Below are 9,266 nucleotides of genomic sequence, written 5' to 3' on the forward strand. Positions count from 1 at the left end.
AACGCCCAAATCAAAGTCTTTTTTTTTTTTTCTGTCTTCTACTTGGTTTTATTTTATTTTATTTTTTTTAATTTTATTTTATTAGCTGGAGGCCAATTACTTCACAACATTTCAGTGGGTTTTGTCATACATTGACACGAATCAGCCATAGAGTTACACGTATTCCCCACCGAACTATTCAGGGCAATTTATATTATTTATTCAGCAGACGCTTTTAACTTCAGAATCAGTTTTCTACTAATTATTTCTTACTATTTTTAGTGGTTTGGGATTATCATCTCCTTCACTGGAAATACTAGGTTAATTAAAGCAAAAAAAAAATTTATTGTGTACATACATATTGAGTAAAATATAGTCCTCCAAATAATACTAGACATTAGTATTTTCTTCTTATTGATATAAACTGATGAATTTATGTAAATTAGAGAATATCATTTATATAACAAGAAGAATATAATCAATCATCTACTCACATATTGAGGTTTTATTTATTAGTTACTATATTTTGCAGATCCTTCATCATATCACCACCCAAACATGAGGGTTTTGTATCATTGTGCCATCATTTACTGGTTTACTAATCCTCCTTTAGCCCCATAAGCTGCTTTTTCGGATGATGGATCGTGGCCTTTTCCTTTCTCTTTTCCTCTAGGGTGATTGTTACCACCTGGTACTTCCAACCAACCTCATGAGCTGGGCGGTGTAGGTAGGCACACTTATGTGTAGGCTTTAGACACAAAACCTTGAGGGCAGCAGGAACCACCATTCGCTTTTTCTTGTCATAGGGTGGTGGGATCCTAGCAAACATCTTGAGGTGGTTCCGGGCATCCTGGCCTTGCTTGGTCTTATGGAGCAGCATGTCCCCCACGGCTGGGACTCAGAAGTGGTCAGGTCCACGAGAGGGTTGGTGTTCATTATTTGTGGAGGAAGGCCAGATACTTCAACTTATTTCTGTAGAAACTGACAAAATCTTGATGCCCTCATAGCACACAAACACAGCCTTCTCACTGACCTGGAAGAACCACGACGGCCGCCGGTGGCTCAGGAGATAATCTCAGCCATCTAGCACCAGGACCTGCCCTCCTGCCATCTTTAGCAGTTGCCTAGGCTGAAACCATTTTTTTTTTAAGTAATTGAAAATATTCTAAAATTTGGGTATGATAAGTTTAAGAATGTGTTATGCATGTGACTATCTCCAGCACTATAAATCGAAATTGTGTGGGTCCAAATAAATTAATATTTAAACTTCATGTATTCCTTTCTGTTTGATAATGCCACACCTAAACTATTATTCAAAGCCAAAAAAGAGAGTAGTCAAATGAACTGAGAGGAATTATCTGCTTATTTAACTGTATACACATATAATTTCATGTGTGGAAAAGCTATTTCTGAAAATGTATAGCCATTTTTATCATTTTTTTCATTCTGTGGTTATTCATAACAAGCTGAGACATTCATGAGGATTTCACTTTAGCAATTATATATCTGAGGAAATATATTCACCAGCAAAAATGTTATGCTTTTAAAAAATTATTCATACAGTAGTGGATGCGTGTTAAGTCGCTTCAGTCATGTCTGACTCTTAGTAACCCTATGGACTGGTGTCCTCCAGGCTTCTCTGTCCATGGGATCTGCAGGCAGGAATATTGAAGTGGCTTATTATTCTCACCTCCAGGGGATCTTCCCGACCCAGGGATTGAACCCATATCTCTTTTGTCTCCTGCTTTGGCAAGAGGGTTATTTACCTCTAGCACCACCTGGGAAAGCCCATCCATAGCGTAGATAGGAAGTCAAGTAAGTTGTCAGGTACTGAACAAATTCCCACTCAAACCTGACAGACTCTAGCTCCCTGAATTTGGGTAAAGAAGAAAGGGATTGTAAACCTTGAGTAGATACTAGGATCAAACACACAGGAATATGCATTATATGATTGAATTCTAAATACTAGACAGTCCCTGTCTCCTCTTAGAAACCTCCCATGCAGAATAATATATTCTATTGTATCTGTCTCTCCTCTTATATCATTGCAGTCTCAGGTATTTGCCCAGTTTATTAGCATGAAAACTGGGATTCAGTCACTTAATTTATCTTATTGCCTTTTCTGTTTAGTCTTGGCTCTACATTAGCTCTGGCTACCACTAGTTTATTTAACAGGGGAACATGGACTAATGATCAGCATAAGTGATTGCCTTACATAGCCAGGAGATAAAAGGTTTTAATCAATACTGATTATTGATTATTTGCAATTGTCATTTAGCCAGGGTAATTCATTGGGCTTTCAATCCCCCTCTTCTAAATATGCATGTGTAAGTACAAGTACACATAGAGACACATACTAGAACTAACATTATCTATGATAAATATACCTTTCCAGTTTTCAAAAAATATTTTTGGGAGGGGAGCATTGATAAAAAAGGATGAGTTAATCATACTTGTTATTGATCTTTGCAAGCCCCCCATCTGGTTTGATCAGTTTCCTTTTCTTCTCTCTCCTCACATCTCTCTCTCCTATTGGCAGTGATTCTAAAATTTTTAATGTATATTTGTTAAATTGTGTGACTATATTTTAAATTTACATTAACAACATTTAAAAGAATATTTTTTGCTGATTAATATGGTTTTAAGATCTACTCTTGAAGCTGATTTATCAACCTCTAGTACACTTCTACCTGAAACATGTTTGTTTAAGAACAGCTGCTCAGTTCAGTTCAGTCATTCAGTCATATCTGACTGTTTGCGACCCCATGAGCCGCAACATGCCAGGCCTCCCTGTCCATCACTAACTCCCGGAGTTTACACAAACTCATGTCCATTGTGTCAGTATGCCATCCAACCATCTCATCCTCTGTCATCCCCTTCTCCTCCTGCCCTCAATCTTTCCCAGCATCACTGTCTTTTCAATGAGTCAGCTATTTGCTTCAGTTGGGCAAAGTATTGGAGTTTCAGCTTCAGCATCAGTCCTTCCAATGAACACCCAGGACTGATCTCCTTTAGGATGGACTGGTTGGTTCTCCTTTCAGTTCAAGGGACTCTCAAGAGTCTTCTCCAACACCACAGTACAAAAGCATCAGTTCTTTGGTGTTCAGCTTTCTTTATAGTCCAACTCTCAGATCCATATATGACCACTGGAAAAACCACAGCCTTGACTAGACAGACCTTTGTTGGCAAAGTGATATCTATTCTTTTTAATATGCTGTCTAGGTTGGTCAAAACTTTCCTTCCAAGGAGTAAGCGTCTTTTAATTTCATGGCTGCAGTCACCATCTGCAGTGATTTTGGAGCCCAGAAAAATAGTTAGCCACTGTTTCCACCATTTCGCCAACTATTTGCCATGATGTGATGGGACCAGATGCCATGATCTTAGTTTTCTGAATGTTGAGCTTTAAGCCAACTTTTTCACTCTCCTCTTTCACTTTCATCAAGAGGCTCTTTAGCTCTTCTTGGCTTTCTGCCATAAGGGTGGTGTCATGTGCATATCTGAGGTTATTGATCTTTCTCCCGGCAATCTTGATTCTAGCTTGTGCTTCCTCCAGACCAGCGTTTCTCATGATGTACTCTGCATATAAGTCAAATAAGCAGGGTGACAATATACAGCCTTGACATACTCCTTTTCCTATTTGGAACCAGTCTGTTGTTCCATGTCCATTTCTAACTGTTGCTTCCTGATCTGCATGCCGATTTCTCACGAGACAGGTCAGGTGGTCTGGTATTCCCATCTCTTTCAGAATTTTCCACAGTTTATTGTGATTCACACAGTCAAAGGCTTTGGCATAGTCAATAAAGCAGAAATAGATGTTTTCCTGGAACTCTCTTACTTTCCAATGATCCAGGGGATGTTGTCAATTTGATCTCTGGTTCCTCTGCCTTTTCTAAAACCGTCTTGAACATCTGGAATTTCACGGTTCACATATTGCTGAAGCCTGGGTTGGAGAATTTTAAGCATCATTTTAATAGCATGTGAGATGAGTGCAATTGTGCAGTAGTTTGAGCATTCTTGGCATTGCCGTTTTTTGGGATTAGAATGAAAACTGACCTTTTCCAGTCCTGGGACCACTGCTGAGTTTTCCAAACTTGCTGGCATATTGAGTGCAGCACTTTCACAGTGTCATATTTCAGGATTTGAGATAGCTCAACTGGAATTCCATCACCTCCACTAGTTTTGTTCATAGTGATGCTTTCTAAGGCCCACTTGATGTCACATTCCAGGATGTCTTGCTCTAGGTGAGTGATCACATCATTGTGATTATCTGGGTCATGAAGATATTTTTTGTAAAGTTCTGTGTGTTCTTGCCACCTCTTAATATCTTCTGCTTCTGTTAGGTCCCTACCATTTCTGTCCTTTATTGAGCCTATCTTTGCATGAAATGTTCCCTTGGTATCTCTGATTTTCTTGAAGAGATCTCTAGTTTCTCCCATTCTATTGTTTTCCTCTGTTTCTTTGCATTGATCGATGAGGAAGGCTTTCTTATCTCTCCTTGCTATTCTTTAGAATTCTGCATTTAAATGGGAATATCTTTCCTTTTCTCCTTTGCTTTTCACTTCTGTTCTTTTCATAGCTATTTGTAAGGCCTCTTCAGACAGCCGTTTTGCTTTTTTGCATTTCTTTTTCTTGGAAATGGTCTTGATTCCTGTCTCCTGTACAGTGTCATGAACCTCTGTCCATAGTTCATCAGGCACTCTCTCTATCAGACCTAGTCCATTAAATCTATTTCTCACTTTCACTGTATAGTCATAAGGCTCAAGTGGTTTTAACTCTATTACACCTGCTTTAAAATTGGTGTGTTAGATATCCAACTTTGGATAAATTCTTATTTTAAGTTTTGTGGTATTGGAAACTTTTAAGCCTTTGTAATATTTTGATTCCCAGATCACTCAGTAGTAAAGAATCCTCATGCAATGCAAGAGACATGGATTGAATCCCTGAGTCAGGAAAATCCCCTGGAGAAGGAAATGGCAACCCACTCCAGTGTTCTTGCCTGGGAATCTCATGGTTGGAGGAGCCTGAGGGCTACAGTCCGTGGGGTGGCTAAAGTGTTGGACACAACTTAGTGACTGAACAACAACAATATTTTGATTCAGTCAAGATTGAGAACTAACAGTAGACCAAAATTATACATAAATCCTTGTATCTTAATCCATATTTTTTTTATGTTACAGTGCCTCAACAATCCAATTGAACCAGCTTTCTTTAATATTATTAGCGTCCACCAAATGCTAATTGTTTTCTAAACATTAGACTTAGCCATACTTTCTACCCAATCTTATATTAGTTACTCTTTCTTCTCACCTTGAAACTTTACCTCAGTTGCTTCCTTCTTCCTCTTACCTCCTCAGTGCCTGAGACATAGACTTAGATGCAAGCATTTTTTCCCCCCAGTGTTCTCTCAGAACGAAGAATGAGGGAATAGAGAAATAGAGACTGGTCAATTGAAGGAAAAAAGTCATTAAAGAATGCATCCTTGAGCAGTTTATCATCATAAAAAATGGGACATCCTATTAGTTGACCCTGTATGAAACCATGTAGAATGTCCCACAGAAATGCTTCTTTAGATGATCAGAATATGAGGCAATTATTCAATAACTCCTGTAGCTTACTGGTTATGGGTTACTTCTAGAGATGTTGGGTAAGTTTCCCTTTTCACACACTGTCAGGCTGTGCCTGTGCCATTAGACAAGCAGTTGTCTAACATTGAAGAAAACATAAAAGTCTCCATTGAGTCTTTTGAGATGAGATACTGGGAGTTTTAAAATGTTGCCGCTCACAGCTGTGCTGGAGCTAGATAAGGTAAGGAATGTGTTGTGAAACTCAAGAAGTATCTGCCTTCAACAGGTTTCTCCTCTTCCTATCCTACTCTTTGCTTTTTCTTTTCTTCTGCCTGAACATAAAAAATATGATCCAGGTACATGTATAGATCAAATAATGGGCAAGATCCAATTACCTACCACTAATGGGTTCATGATATAATAGGAAAGGCAGAGCAAACCATTTTAATCTGAACTGGTAGTCGAGACTATATCCAATAGGATGACTGAAAACATTGTACCTATGTCACCTTGGGAGAATAATAGCGCCTTGAAAGGACTTATCTCTGAGATGTAACTTCAGTAGTGCTTATAAGTAAACGTATGTCAAGAAACAAGTTGTTTCATCATGCATGCATGCATTCTTTTCTTTTTATATGCCTGAAAAAAGTTATTCCATTCTTGACCTTATTGCATATACGCATCTGCATTGTCATTCTATAAAATCTACCTTTTCAAAATTTAAGAAACTATTTGGTTAATGTTTGGTTCCCATAATAGACTAGGACCACTAGAAAAGAGATTGTATCTGTTTTCACTTACCATTCTTGAATTTCAAGCCCCGATATAGTGCCTGACACAGATGCATATACAAAGAAAGCAAAGGTGAAATGAAAGAACCGAGAATTCTGTGCTTCAGTCTTGCTTTTCCTGTAAATTTGCTGTATGATCTTGGGAAGGTCCCTTGATATTATAGGTCTCAGTGTTCACATGTGGTCACTAGACTTACTGATCTAAAATGGATCCTCTAAATCAGTCTATGACTCAAATAATGTGAAGGCAGATTAGGCATTTCGATAAACTGATGATAGCCGTTCTTTACTGATGCATCTGTCTTAGAAAAGAAGTGACCATCTTATGTTTACATGACCATAGTAAACATATGTGACCATAAGTCTCCTCTACATAATTCCAAATCTCTTTCACTCCTACCCTCCACATATACTACACCGCTTTACAGTAAGTCCTCTACATACAAAACTTCAAGTTGTGAACTTTCAAAGATGCATACATGGATTCCATCAGCATTAGGTTCCCTCTGTCTCTTATTGCTAACAATCCTTAGCTCTGCCATGTCCTACCTCCTCTCTCTCCTCCAGGCAGTAACTCTTTTTGCCTGTTCACTTGATGCCAGCACCTGTATGCCAGCTGGTGTACTGTGCTACTGTACTTTTCAAGGTATTGTACTGTAAGATTAAAAATATTCTCTTTATTTTTGTGTTTGTTTATGTATTGTTTGTGTGAAAATTATTTTCAACCTATTATTTACTACTTTAAATAGTACAGTATAGTACTATATAGCCAATTGTGTTAGCTGGGTACCTGGGCTAACTCTGTTGGACTTACGAACAAATTATACTTACAAATGTGCTCTTAGAATGGAACTGATTTGTGTGTGGGGGACTTAATGTATATATGTGTGCTCATTGGCTTCAGTCATGTCCAACTCTTTGTGACACTATGGCCTTTAGCCTGCCAGGCTCCTCTGTCCATGAGATTCTCCAGGCAAGACTAATGAAGGGTTGCCATGCCCTTCTCCAGAGGATCTTCCCGATGCAGGGATCAAACATGTGTCTCCTGCAACTTCTGCATTGCTGGCAGATCCTTTAGCAGTAAAAAGCTTTTTTTTTTTTTTTTTTTAATTTTGAAGGTCAGAACAGCATGAATATGAGCACACTTCCATTTAAAAAAAATGTTATCAGTCTTAGAGTCCCAAGCCTCCACCAAGTAGACACCTAATTGGAATATATTTAGAGCCAGTGTGTCTTTTGTTCTTTATATTTTAAAAAACATTAAAAGGAAAAAAAAAGTTGTGGGATTGCCATGTTAAATATAAATCAGTAATGCCAGAGGTGAGATATAGTGTCTGCTCAGCTCCTCTTTGTTTGGCAGAGCCATGGAACTCCAGATCCATGTCAGCATTCTCTAGGAAAGTTAGAGAAAACACAGACTTTCTGATAAATTCACTGCCAAACATAGACTATCAATGGGATGCTTTTAAAAGCTAAATCTTCAGCAGTAGAAAGTGAGAAGATACTGATCAGAAGAGATTTCCTTCATGAATTCAAGCCTCTGGCTCCTCTACTGTATATCCATTCACATAGAAAAAGAGGCTATGCATCCATAGGGAATGTGTATTAGCATATAGAGAAGGAAGGACATATCCATACAGGGTGTGAATTCACAACTAAAGAAGAAAGAACACTCTGACAGAAAACATCTAGTGAGCTAAATATATGGCTTCAAACTTTCTGAGCTGTCAGCAGAATACACTGTCCCGTAGTGAAAATTATGTCAGCCTTTCCCCCTAGAAATCACTCCATAAAAATTTAACTCTGTACCATTTCAAATTCATCTGAGGAAAAGAGAGATAAAGTACCCTTAAATCAAAGAGATTTATGTATTCCAATAAAGCTGCAAGATTTTGTTTTGATAGGAATAATGCAAGAACCAACAAATTAAATGCTCTTGAGGAATGATTATGACTATAGGAGTTATTTTGTTTTTATCAGGATTGAATAGCTGTAACTTGTCTCTTACAGTTGTACAGATTGCTGTGGTATTGATAAGTGGCTTATGAGGAATGGTGTTGAATTGGGAGGAACATTTAATTTACTTTTAATTTGATTTCATAAACCTGACTTTACATCTTGAGTTGTAGTTATTTATTATTTACCAGCCATGATACAAAGTAACCTGCCACCAGGGACAGGGACATCAATAACGCCCCTTACGAAGATCACTGCCATTGGAAGGGATGGCATACATTCCACTCGGATGTCAGTGATGAGTAAATTTGAAAACTGCCTCTGACCTCTCAGGGAGTTTCAGCTTTTACACACTTATGCTTCCTGAGGGTCCTTCTCTGCACTTGGCATTCACTAAAGTGCCACAGAGGCAGAATGGACTGATCAAGTGATCTGGAGGCCAGTCAAGATAAATTAGATGCTTAATTTATATACCAGGCATTGCAGACAGACTAATTACAAAGAGACAGTTTGATAAAGTAATGTAAGACTCTGCACATATTAGGCAGAGCTTGCTTCCATGAAATTATTGCTGATATATTTGCTCTGCGCTTTGAGATTTTGCATGCACAATTGTGCAGTGAGCACTATGAAACACATTCTATAAAGATATTAAAACTGTGCTATCTGCCAAACTTTTCTAATTTTATGCTGCTCACAAGAGAGGATTTTCCTTTGCTTTTAACTTTGTTTTAATATTCACTGAGATGGATGTGAAATAGTTAAACAACATGTCTAAGGATATATTAGCTGAGAAAGATGACAAAAATAAAATCATAATAAGATAAAATCAATCACTAAAAACTGGGGAAATAGGCCTCTTGAAAAATAATCCTAGAATTAAAGTTCTTGTCTCATGTCTTAAAAATTTAGAGAGTATACTAGATTTTGGGCTCACCACAAGGCCAACTGGTAAGGAATTGCCAGCCAGTGCATA

At 38.0% G+C, this 9,266-nt stretch overlaps 1 pseudogene; it reads right to left on the bottom strand.

Annotated features, from left to right (window-relative positions):
* Positions 1–577: 577 nt before the first annotated feature.
* On the bottom strand, positions 578–1,090 carry LOC136157456 (putative ribosomal protein uL13-like; annotated as a pseudogene).
* Positions 1,091–9,266: the final 8,176 nt, after the last annotated feature.

This window comes from Muntiacus reevesi, chromosome 2 (genome assembly GCF_963930625.1).
Source record: "Muntiacus reevesi chromosome 2, mMunRee1.1, whole genome shotgun sequence".
Lineage (NCBI taxonomy): Eukaryota > Metazoa > Chordata > Mammalia > Artiodactyla > Cervidae > Muntiacus > Muntiacus reevesi.